The sequence below is a fragment of the Bison bison genome, unplaced genomic scaffold, assembly GCF_000754665.1.
Source record: "Bison bison bison isolate TAMUID 2011002044 unplaced genomic scaffold, Bison_UMD1.0 scf7180017864525, whole genome shotgun sequence".
NCBI classification, from domain to species: domain Eukaryota; kingdom Metazoa; phylum Chordata; class Mammalia; order Artiodactyla; family Bovidae; genus Bison; species Bison bison.
The window spans coordinates 8,007,971-8,021,428 of record NW_011495076.1 but is presented as its reverse complement, the minus strand read 5'-3'; positions in this window follow the sequence as shown (position 1 = coordinate 8,021,428).

The window sequence follows — 13,458 nt, the reverse complement described above, 5'->3', positions numbered from 1 at the left end:
GGATGACAGAGGATGAGATTGTTGGATGGCATCATCGACTCGATGGACATGGGTTTGGGTAGACTCCAGGAGTTGGTGATGGACAGGGAGGCCTGGCGTGCTGCGGTTCATGGGGTGGCAAAGAGTCGGACATGACTGAGCGACTGAACTGAACTGAACTGAACCGAACCGATGAGGATATTGTATTAAAATAAGGTATATATTAAAAAGCCAATAGAGGAGATAAAATAGAATACTAAATATATGTATGTGCACGCATGCACACACACACACACACACACACATTTGATTCTAAAGAAAGTAGGAAAGAAAGAAGAGAGAACCATTAGGAAAAATAGAAAACAAATAGATAGCAAATTTAAAATGAACCTTATTGATAAGTATTGTTGTTTAGCTGCTAAATTTTATCTGACTCTGGGACTCCATGGACTAGAGCCCTAGCCCACCAGGCTCCTCTGTCTGTGGGATTTTCCAGGCAACAATACTGGAGTGGGATGCCATTTCCTTCTCTAGGGGATCTTCCCAACCCAGGGATGGAACCTGCATTGATAGGTGGATTCTTTATCCCTAAGCCACCAGGGCTTTCCCAATGATAAGTATATTGAATGTAAATAAACTAATGGCTTCAATTAAAAGAGATTTGGGTTTCCCTGTGGTCCAGTGCTTGAGTCCATCTTGCAATGCAGGGGACACTGTTCGATTCCTGTGCCACAACTACTGAGCCTGTGTTCTAGAGCTCACATGCCACAACTACTAAAACCCTCTGGGCAAGAGTCAGTGCTCTGCAACAAGAGAAGCCACTGCAATGAGAAGCCATGATAAAGAGTAGCCCCAGCTCACTGCAACTAGAGAAAGCTCAGCACAGTTAACATTTTGGCTTAACATAACAAAAACTTAAGTTTTTGTTGCAGTAGGCTCACTGCAGGATATTTAACAGCATCTGTGACCTCAACTCACTAGATACCAGAAACACCATTCCTTTCCCTTCAGTTGTGACAACAAAAATTTTCTCCAGGTATTTCCAAATGTGCCCTGAGGGACAAAATCACCCCTGACTGACAATGTTAACCACCCCAACACTCGAATCATAGGTGTCCCAGAAGAAGAAAGGGCATGAGAAAATACTTGAGGAGATAATAGCTGAAAACTTCCCTAAAATGGGGAAGGAAATAGCCACCCAAGTTCAAGAAACCCAGAGAGCCCCAAAGCAGGATAAACCCAAGGCAAAACGCCCCAAAACACATATTAATCAAACTAATGAAGATCAAACACAAAGAGCAAATATTAAAAGCAGCAAGGGAAATGCAACAAATAACACACAAGGGGCTCCCCATAAGGATAACAGCTGATCTTTCAATAGAAACTCTTCAGGCCAGAAGGGAATGGCAGGACATACTTAAAGGGAAAAACCTACAACCCAGATTACTGTACCCAGCAAGGATCTCATTCAGATATGAAGGAGAAATCCAAACATTTACAGACAAGCAAAAGCTGAGAGAATACAGCACCACCAAACCAGTTTTTCAACAAACACTGAAGGATTGTCTCTAGACACAAAACACAGAAAGGTTTACAAAATCGAACCCAAAACACCAAAGTAAATGGCAATTGGATCATACTTATCAATATTTACCTTAAATGTAAATGCGTTGAATGCCTCAACCAAAAGACAAAGACTGGCTGAATGGATACAAAAACACGACCCCTGTATATGCTGTTTACAACAGACCCATTTCAAACCGAGGGACACATACAGACTGAAAGTGAAGGGCTGCTACTGCTAAGTCACTTCAGTCGTGTCCGACTCTGTGTGACCCCATAGACGGCAGCCCACCAGGCTCCCCCATCCCTGGGATTCTCCAGGCAAGAACACTGGAGTGGGTTTCCATTTCCTTCTCCAATGCATGAAAGTGAAAAGTGAAAGTGAAGTCACTCAGTTGTGTCCTAGCGACCCCATGGACTACAGCCTACCAGGCTCCTCCATCCATGGGGTTTTCCAGGCAAGAGTACTGGAGTGGGGTGCCATTGCTTCTCCAAAGTGAAGGGCTAGAAAAAGATATTTCATGCAAATGGAGACCAAAGGAAAGCAGGAGTAGCAATACTCATATCAGATAAAATAGACTTTGAAATAAAGACCGTGAAAAGAGACAAAGAAGGACACCACATAATGATCAAAGGATCAATCCAAGAAGAAGATATAACAATTCTAAATATATATGTACCCAAATATATAGGAGCACCTCAATGCATAAGGCAAATGCTAACAAGTATGAAAGGAGAAATAAACAGTATCTTCAATAATAGCAGGAGACTTTAATACCCCACTCACGCCTATGGATGGATCAACCAAACAGAAAATTAGCAAGGAAACACAAGAGATAAATGATACAATGGACCAGTTAGACCTAATTGATATCTATAGGACATTTCACCACAGAACAATGAATTTCATCTTTTTCTCAAGTGCACATGTAACATTCTCCAGGATAGATCACATCCTGGGTCATAAATCTAGCTTTGGTAAATTCAAAAAAATTGAAATCATTTCAAGCATCTTTTCTGATCACAGTGTGGTAAGATTAGATGTCAACTACAGGAAAAAAGCTATTAAAAATACAAACATATGGAGGCTAAACAACACACTTTTGAATAACCAACAAATTGTGTAAGAAACCACAAAGGAAATCAAAATATGCATAGAAACAAATGAAAATGAAAATACAACCCAAAACCTATGGGATATAGTAAAAGCAGTGCTGAGGAAGGTTCATAGAAATACAAGCTTACCTAAAGAAACAAGAGAAAAATCAAATAAATAACCTAACTTTACACCTAAAGCAACTAGGAAAAGAAGAAATGAACCCCAGGGTTAGTTCCCTGGTGGCTCAGACAGTAAAGTATCTGTCTGCAATGCAGGAGACCCAGGTTCAATCCCTCAGTCAGGAAGATACCCTGGAGAAGGAAATGGCAACCCACTCCAGTATTCTTACCTGGAAAATTCCATGGATGGAGGAGCCTGGTGGGCTATAGTCCATGGGGTCACAAAGAGTTGGACATGACTGAGCGACTTCACTTTCACTTTCAGGATTAGTAAAAGGAAAGAAATCATAAAAATTAGGGCAGAAATAAATGAAAAAGAAAGGAGACTATAGCAAAAATCAACAAAACTAAAAGCTGGTTCTTTAAGAAGATAGATAAAATAGATAAGCCATTAGCCAGACTCATCAAGAAAAAAAGGGAGAAGAATCAAATCAATAAAATTAGAAATGAAATTGAAGAAATCACAACACAGAAATACAGACACAGAAATACTAAGGATCATAAGAGACTACTATCAGCAACTATATGCCAATAAAATGGACAACTTGGAATAACTGGATGAATTCTTAGAAAAGTATAACCTTCCAAAACTGAACCAGAAAGAAATAGAAAATCTTAACTGACCCATCACAAGCACAGAAATTAAACTGTAATAAAAAAAATCTCCCAACAAACAAAAGCCCAGGACCAGATGGCTTCATAGGTGAATGCTACCAAAAATATAGAGAAGAGCTAACACCTATCCTACTCATACTCTTCCAGAAAATTTCAGAGGAAGGTAAACTGCCAAACTCATTCTATGAGGCCACCATCACCCTAATACCAAAACCAGACAAAGATACCACAAAAAAGAAAACTACAGGCCAATGTCACTGATGAACATAGATGCAAAAATCCTCAACAAAATTCTAGCAAACAGAATCCAACAACATATTAAAAAGATCATACATCATGACCAAGTGGGCTTTATCCCAGGGATGGAAATCTTCAATCTTTGCAAATCAATCAATGCAATACACACTAACAAATTGAAAAATAAAAACTGTATGATTATCTCAATGGATGCAGAGAAAGCCTTTGACAAAATTCAACACCCATTTATGATAAAAAGTTCCAGAAAGCAGGCATAGAAGGAACATACCTCAACATAATCAAAGCCATCTATGTTAAATCCACAGCAAACATTATCCTCAATGGCAAAAAACTGAAAGCATTTCCCCTAAAGTCAGGAACAAAACAAGGGTGCCCACTCTCACCATTACTATTCAACATAGTTTTGGAAGTTTTAGCCACAGCAGTCAGAGAAAAAAAAGAAATAAAAGGAATCCAGATTGGAAAAGAAGAAGTAAAACTCTCACTGTTTGCAGATGACATGATCCTCTACACAGAAAACCTTGAAGACACCACCAGAAAATTACTAGAGCTCATCAATGAATACAGTAAAGTTGCAGGATATAAAATTAATACACAGAAATTCCTTGCATTCCTATGCACTAACAATGAGAAAACAGAAAGAAAAATTAAGGAAACAATTCCATTCACCGATTCACCATTGCAATAAAAATAATAAAATACTTAGGAATAAATTTACCTAAAGAAACAAAAGACCTATATATAGAAAACTATAAAACACTGATGAAAGAAATCAAAGAGGACACAAACAGGTGGAGAAATATACCATGCTCATGGATTGGAAGAATCAATATAGTGAAAATGAGTATACTACTCAACTACTACTACTACTACCAAGTCGCTTCAGTCATGTCCGATTCTGTGCGACCCCATAGATGGCAGCCCACCAGGCTCCGCCATCCCTGGGATTCTCCAGGCAAGAACACTGGAGTGGGTTGCCATTTCCTTCTCCAATGCATGAAAGTGAAAAGTGAAAGTGAAGTCGCTCAGTCATGTCCGACTCTTCGTGACCCCATGGACTGCAGCCCACCAGGCTCCTCCATCCATGGGATTTTCCAGGCAAGAGTACTGGAGTGGGGTGCCATTGCCTTCTATAAATTCAATGCAATCTCTATCCTGCTACCAATGGTATTTTTCACAGAACTAGAACAAATAATTTCACAATTTGTATGGAAACATAAAAAACCTCAAATAGTCAAAGCAATCTTGAGAAAGAAGAATGGAATTGGAGGAATCAACCTGCCTGACTTCAGACTATACTACAAAACTACAGTCATCAAGACAGTATGGTACTGGCACAAAGACAGACATATAGATCAATGGAACAAAATAAAAAGCCCAGAGATAAATCCACACATCTATGGACACCTTATTTTTGACAAAGGAGGCAAAAATACACAATGGAGAAAAGACAATCTCTTTAACAAGCGTGCTGGGAAAACTGGTCAACCACCACCAAGAATGAAACTAGAACACACTTTCTAACACCATACACAAAAATAAACTAAAAATGGATTAAAGATCTAAATGTAAGACCAGAAACTAAAAAACTCCTAGAGGAAGACCTATGCAAAACACTCTCTGACATAAATCACAGCAACATCCTCTATGACCCCACCTCCCAGAAATTAATGGAAGTAAAAGCAAAAATAAACAAATGGGACCTAATTAAACTTAAAAGCTTTTGCACAATGAAGGAAACTATAAGCAAGGAAAAAATACAGCATTCAGAATGGGAGAAAATAATAGCAAATGAAGCAACTGAAAAAGAATCTCAAAAATATGCAAGCAACTCCTGCAGCTCAATACCAGAAAAATAAACAACCCAATCAAAAAATGGGCCAAAGAACTAAACAGACATTTCTCCAAAGAAGACATACAAATGGCTAACAAACACATGAAAAGATGCTCAATATCACTCATTATCAAAGAAATGCAAATCAAAACTACAATGAGGTACCATCTCACACCATTCAGAATGGCTGCTATCAAAAGTCTACACACAATAAATGCTGGAGAGTGTGCGGAGAAAAGGGAACCCTCTTACATTGTTAGTAGGAATGCAAACTAGTACAGTCACTATGGAGAACAGTGTGGAGATTCCTTAAAAAACTGAAAACAGAACTGCCATATGACCCAGCAAGCCCACTGCTAGGCATACACACCAAGGAAACCAGAACTGAAAGAGATACATGTACCCCAATGTTCATCACAGCACTGTTTACAATAGCTAGGACATGGAAGCAACCTAAATGTCCATCAGCAGATGAATGGATAAGAAAGATGTGGTACAAAAATACAATGGAATATTACTCAGCTATCAAAAAGAATGCATTTGAGTCAGTTCTAATGAGGTGGATGAAAATGGAGCCTTTATACAGAGTACAGTAAGTCAGAATGAAAAACACCAATACAGTATATTAACACATATATATGGAATTTAGAAAGATGGTAACAACAACCCTATATATGAGACAGCAAAGAGACACAGATATAAAGAAAAGACTTTTGGACTCTGTGGGAGAAGGTGAAAGTGGGATGATTTGAGAGAACAGCATTGAAACATGTATATTACCATATGTGAAATACATGACCAGTCCAAGTTCGATGCATAAAAACAGGGCACTCAAAGCTGGTGCACTGGGACAACCCAATGGGATGTCCCAGAGGGATGTGGGAGGGGGGTTTGGGACCGGGGGACATGTACACCTGTGGCTGATTCATGTCAATATATGGCAAAAACTACCACAATATTGTAAAGTAATTAGCCTCCAATTAAAATTAATTCATTAATTTAAAAAAATCACCCCTGATTGAGAACTACCTGACTAGATGAAAACCAAGATCCAACAATATGCTGCACATTCTTAAAGGGAAAGGATGCAAATACTAATTATAAGAAAACTGGTATGATTATATTAATACCAGATAATGCAGATTTGAAGATGAAGGGCATTTGCAGAAGTAGAAATAGTTCATAATGATACAGAGAATCTACCTATTAAAAGGACATAAATGTTCATGCACCTAATAACAGAGCCTCAAAATACATGAAGTATAGACGGACAGACTATAAGAAAATCTATAGTCATATTTGGAGACTGAAACACTGCTCTTTAATTAATTGGTAGCGTAACTAGATGAAGATCAGGAAGGTTATATAAGATTTGAACAATGCATTTAACTAACTTGACCTAAATGATACTTCTAGTATTCTAGAACTGTTCTTAGTATTCTAGAGTATATTCAATAACTGCAGAGTATACATTCTTTTCAAGTGTACTTGGAATGTTTACCAAGATAGACCATATGCTGGGCCAAAAAATAAGTCTCATTAAATTACAAATGATTGCAATCAAACAAAATATTTTCTATGACAACATAAATAAATAATGAAAAGGCATCTACAGAAGTCTTCAAAGTTTTAGAAAAATACCATATTTCTAAGTAACTGCTGGGTCAAAACCAAATCACAGGATAATTTTAAAGTATTTAAAATTAAACTTCAAAGTTCTTCAAAACAGTTTGTTTTCATACCCCTCTTTCTCAGGACCAACTGGTTTTAGATAGTCCCCCCCAAAAAAGCTTCATTACAATCATTCAATTGCTTTTGAATCCTTGGGCAGTCACCCTTTGTTTTTAATCTCACACCTGTAGGAATGGAAAACCTAAAAAAAAGTAGTAAATGTTAAACTCACAGTTTATTATTCAGAGATAGGTGTAAAATAAATACAGATTTCCATCTTCCCTTATTTTATAAGCCCAGAAATCATTTTTAGTGTAGAGGATATTAGGGTTGCAGAAAATTATGGTTATAATTAGCTTTTTGCAAGTCATGTTTTTGCAACTAGGAATGATGTAATAATGTTAACTATGTTGTGAAAAGGAATTATTTTAGTGTTAGATTTTGATCAAGCTAAAATTTAAAAAAAATATCTAGACATGTGAGTGAAATTGCAGGAGAAAAAAAGAAAAATCTAAAGCAACCAGTATTTTTTAAAGGATAGGTTATCTTCAAAGAAGCAAAATGTATACTAATAACATTATTGGAGAAGGCAATGGCAACCCACTCCGGTACTCTTGCCTGGGAAATCCCATGGACGGAGGAGCCTGGTGGGCTACAGTCCATGGGGTCGCGAAGAGTCAGACACGACTGAATGACTTCACTTTCACTTTTCACTTTCATGCACTGGAGAAGGAAATGGCAGCCTACTCCAGTATTCTTGCCTGGAGAATCCCAAGGACGGAGGAGCCTGGTGGGCTGCCATCTATGGGGTTGCACAGAATCGGACACAACTGACGTGACTTAGCAGTAGCAGCAGCAATAACATTATTTAAGCAACAGCGACAAGAATAATCAACGGGCAATAGAATTACACAATCAATATGCAGAAAGAAAATAATGACCAACATAGGAAGTCTACACCCAGGACTTCCTATGACAGAGTGGATAAGAATCCACGCAGCAATGCAGGGAACATGGGTTTGATCCCTGGTCCAGGAAGAGTCCACCTGGAGCTACTAAGCCTATGTATCATAATTAATGAGCCTGTGCTGCAGAGTTGAGGAACCACTGTTACTGAGCCTGAATGCTGCAACTATTGAAGCATGTTCACCTACAGCCTGTCCTCCTCAACAGAAGAAGCCACTATGGTGAGAAACCTGTGCACTGCAATGAAAACCCAGCAGAACCAAAACTAAATAGAATTTTTTTTTTAAAAGTCTACACCCAGCACAAATATCCTTCAGAAACGAACATGAAATAAAGACATTGTTAGGCAGCAACCCAATGGACATGAATTTGAGCAGACTCCAGGAGATAGCGGAGGACAGAGAAGCCTGGTGTGCTGTAGTCCATGGGGTCGCAAAGAGTTGGACACTGAACAAGGTAAAAATTTAGAGAATTTGCTACCAGTAGACCTTCAGTTAGGAATTAAGTATATTCTTTGGGCAGAAGCAAATGATACTGGTTAGAAGGTTAGCTATGCAGGAAGCAAAGAATTCCCAAGAGAACCATAAATACATGGTAAATCTAAATGAATATTGACTATGTAAAGTAATAATAACCTGTGGTTTAAAGTATCATGACAGTCGCTCAGTCATGTTCGACTCTTTGCGACCCCATGGACCGTAGCCTGCCAGGCTCCTCTGTCCATGGGATTCTCCAGGCAAGAATACTGGAGTGGGTTGCCATTCCCTCTCCAAGGGTTTAAAGTATAGAGAGTATTAAAAGCATAGGTAAATAACAGCATAATGATTGTATTTTCCTGTTGGAGTGTTAAAAGTACTAATTAACATAATTTCTAGGATTAAAAAATACCTAACTTTCAGACTAACAGAGTAAAAACTAGAATTAAAACTTGTGACTTTCATAAAAAAAGGAAAAAAGAGGTGAAAAAAGAACACAGAAAGGGCAGGATAAATAGAAGTCATGTAAGATGATAGATTTAAATCCACATTTACTGTTTTAAGACTTAGAGCACAGTACATGGGAGCCTGACAGAAAAGAGTAACTGACTTAATCACTTTGTCCTAGTGAAAATGAAAGTCATTCAGCCATGTCGAACTCTTTGGAATTCTCCAGGCCAGAATACTGGGAGTTGGTAGCCTTTTCCTTCTTCAGGGGATCTTCCCAACCCAGGGATTGAACCCAGGTCCCCCACCTCGCAGACGGATTCTTTACCAGCTGAGTCACCAGGGAAGCCCAAGAATACTAGAGTGGGTAGCCTATCCCTCCTCCAGTGGATCTTCCTGACCCAGGAATTAAACGGGGGTCTCTGGCATTGCAGGTGGATTCTTTACCAACTGAGCTACTAGGGAAGCTAAGAAGTCCTCTTTAGTAAGTTCCCAAAAATGGCAGTTTAAAAATGCTACTTCATGAACACTTTAGGTATCAGAGCAGCAACAAGGCACTCTGCATCCATTCTATCTTTTTATCCTCACAATGAACTCCCTACTTGGAGGTGAGGATTGCCAGAGGGTGCTCAGTCAGAAAGCGACCAAACAGGATTCAAAACAGCTCAAACTCATCCCAACCTGAGCATACATCCCACCATGACACAATTCCTACCATTTTATAAGTCTAGTTTGGTCATGTTGTTTAAATATATCTTAAGCTTTTAACTGCTCAGAAGAAACAGATGGACAAACGTTTTGCAACAAACCCAACTTTTAAAAATTAAAATTCCTAAGATTCCTCTAAGTTAAATAAACAGATTTTTAAGACAAACATACCAAACTTAGCCTATAGTCATGTGCACAGCTACTCATATTCAAAGCAAGCATTTACAGAGATGCTATGCATCCTATATTTTTCCATTTTGTGGCCCACACTGCATATGCATTTCAGTTTCTACTTGGATATCCATTTAATTCTGCCAAGAATATGCATTCATTTCTTGTTAAAAGTAGAGTTTTCATTTCTGAAATGATTTATACGGGAGGACAATGTAATTACATTAGAAGACATTTTAATTTGCAAATTCATTTCCAGCCAAGATTTGTGCAAAATAAAATCTAATTTATGCCAAAGAATATCAAACATGTTAATCAATTTTTTTAATGACTTCCCAAGAAGAAACTGGTGTTGGTTATGATTTTTTACACAGCACTGTTATCTTCCAACCATATTGCTTTTTAAAAGTATTCAATTTATTTTTATGCTCTTTCAGTAATGAGGATTGTGTTATCTATTTACCACAAAATGAGAACTTTGTTGCTCAAATGATAAAAAAAAGGAAGATTTTGATTGTTTTCTTTCAAGTCACTTATTTCCAGGTACATTCACTTTTATTTCTGTCACTTTTTTTTTTCCTACTGCTTAATCCCTAGTGCCTTCTATACTAATCTGTTAATTTTATATTATTCATACTGTTCATGGAAGAATTGATGCTTTTGAACTTAGTGTTGGAGAAGATTCCTGAGAGTCCTTTGGACTCCAGGGAGATCAAACCAGTCAATCCTAAAGGAAATCAGTCCTGAACATTCATTGGAAGGACTATGCTAAAGATGAAACTCTAATACTTTGGCCACCTGATGTGAAGAACTGACTCATTGGAAAAGACCCTGATGCTGGGAAAGATTGAAGGCAGGAGGAGAAAGGGAAGACAGAGGATGAGATGGTTGGATGGCATCACCGACTCAATGGACATGAGTTTGAGCAAGCTCCGGGAGTTGATGATGTATAGGGAAGCCTGGCGTGCTGCAGTCCATGGGGTTGTGAAGAGTCGGACATGATTGAGCGACTGAACTGAACTGACATATTATTCAATATAATGCTGAAGTGACTATAGCTTGTCCCAAGACCATTACAAGAGAACAAGTTGGAGAAAGAAAAATTGTCACTAGAAAAGATAAATGGATGACACATTGGACCTTAGCTCTGTTTCTAATGGAAATTCTCACACAGCAGATGAAAAGTTACCAGGAAACATGAACTGCCTCATTAACTTTACGTCCTAGTTCTATCAGCAATTGATTTTTAATGCCTATGTTCATCATTTATGAGCTCTTGCCAGTGTTTATACATACTTAAAATTAAGCTTTATAAGGTGAACTAGTCACATGGTGATGCTCACTGCATCATCAGTGAGAATAATTAAAGAATAATTCACAAAGAGGAAACAGAGCTGCTGGGCCAGTACTATTTTGTGATGCAAATTACTAATGATTAAATGCCGAATGTGGAAGCTATAATTGCCACTGTATTTGAATTGACCTTAAAAATCACCAACATATCATGAAGATACTTTTGGAAAATCAAGGTAACATTGCTTTCTTTTTTTTCATATTTCCACAGCATCTTTCAGCCAACATTTCTGACAATACTGCAGTGAGGCCATCTGCATCACCAACATATTTGTCACGGACCGAAAGATAACAGATTTGGAAATTGTTGCACATCAAAACAAAGCAGATTAGAATGAGCCAAAAGCAGTAGTTTTCCAAATGGTTTTAAAATGTCAATTCCATAGTCTCGGTAAATAATCCATTGAGCTTTTTAGAGTTGTTTGGAATAGCTCTTTTTTGCTTTTAATAGAGAGCCGTATTTTTTAAAAGTAGAAAACTAGGTTTCAAACATGCTTTGATAGTTTGTTTATAGTTGGAGGTGTGACAAAACTGTTAAGGCTAGCTTTGCCATTACTGCAACTGAGTTAAAAATAAATGTCCAGAAACCAGATTGATTTGGGAGATATTTTTTACTTTACCCCTAGAGGGTAGCTAACATAGCCAACCTCTGTTGTAAGCCTTGGTATATGTTAACTCATTGATTTCTTTCAACAATCATGTGAAGGAGGTACTGTTGTTATCAATATTTCAGGAAAGAGAAAATGAGGCAGAGGGCTATGATAAATCACTAGGATCCTTCAGTAGGAAACAGAAGGATCCCATCTAGGTGGTCTGGCTGAGAAATCTAACTTCTAACCAATGTGCTGTCTCTCTTCAATTGTTCAAATTGAGGGCAAAAAGTTTTCTATCATCAAAGGCACAGAAGCACATTTGGAGGAATTCTAGTATATGCAGGAAGTCTTGAAGAATCTTTACAATGGAGCCAATCATTAATTCAATTAGTGGATCCCGTCAGTGGGTTCTTCCCTAATAGAAGACTGAACTGCAGACTTTCAGCCTCTGACATTTAAAGTCTTGCTCAGTGCTCTACTATATGTCATTTAATCCTCACAACTTTATAGACTGCAGTGCATTTATTATCTTAATTTAAACCCATATGATGTGGATTTTGTGAAAATGAATGCAGAGAATACCACAAATATTCTGAAAATGCCAAGGGTTTAATATAGTTCTACACCCCTTTTATATATTTGTAAAAAGTTTTGCTATAAAAATTTGAGACCAAAAATATCAAAGTTATTCTGATAGTCTGTTCTATAATGAGTTTTCCTAACTAATGTATAGTGGATTTACAATATTGAGTTAGTCTCAGATGTACTGCAAAGTGAATAGGGGTGTGTGTGTGTGTGTGTATTTAGATTCTTTTCCAGTATAGGATATTATATCAAATATCAAATATAGTTCCCTATTTTATACAATAAATCCTTGTTTATCTATTTCATATATAGTGGTGTGTATCTGTTAATCCCATACTCCTAATTTGTCCCTTCTCCATCCCTTTACCCTTTGGTAAGTTTGTGTCCTTATGCCTATGAGACTATTTCTGCTTTGTGATATCACGTGTATTATTTTTTAGATTCCACACATAAGTGATATCATGCAATATTTGTCTTTCTCTGTCTGGCTTTCTTCAGTATGATAATCTCTAGTTTTTCTAACATAAATAAGTTAATACTGGAGACGTATGAGGCAATGATGTTAAAATAATGTGGAAATAATATTGGCTGTTTCATAGACTGTTTTTCTAAGTCCAAGGGATTCAAAACTGCAGAAACAGGAAAAGAAAAGGAAAAGCCCTCAGATGGGCTGGTGACCTGGCAACATGAGCCTTTGGGCTGTATTTTAGAAAAACCAACAATGAAAGCCTGTTCACAGGGCTCTCTCTCCCCAGAGAGGCGCCCCAGCCTGGGGCAGTTCTTGGCTGCTTGGTAGGCCCACTACCTCCTGTGAGTACTAAGAGTGCAGCCCCATAAGCTCTGATTTCCATGTCCTTTGGCTCTATCTCAGCTAACATTAGCCCTTACCTGATAAAATTTTGTCCTCATTCCTATTCTATTGTTTTGGGCAATCTAATATTCTTTGTCACATATTCCAGCT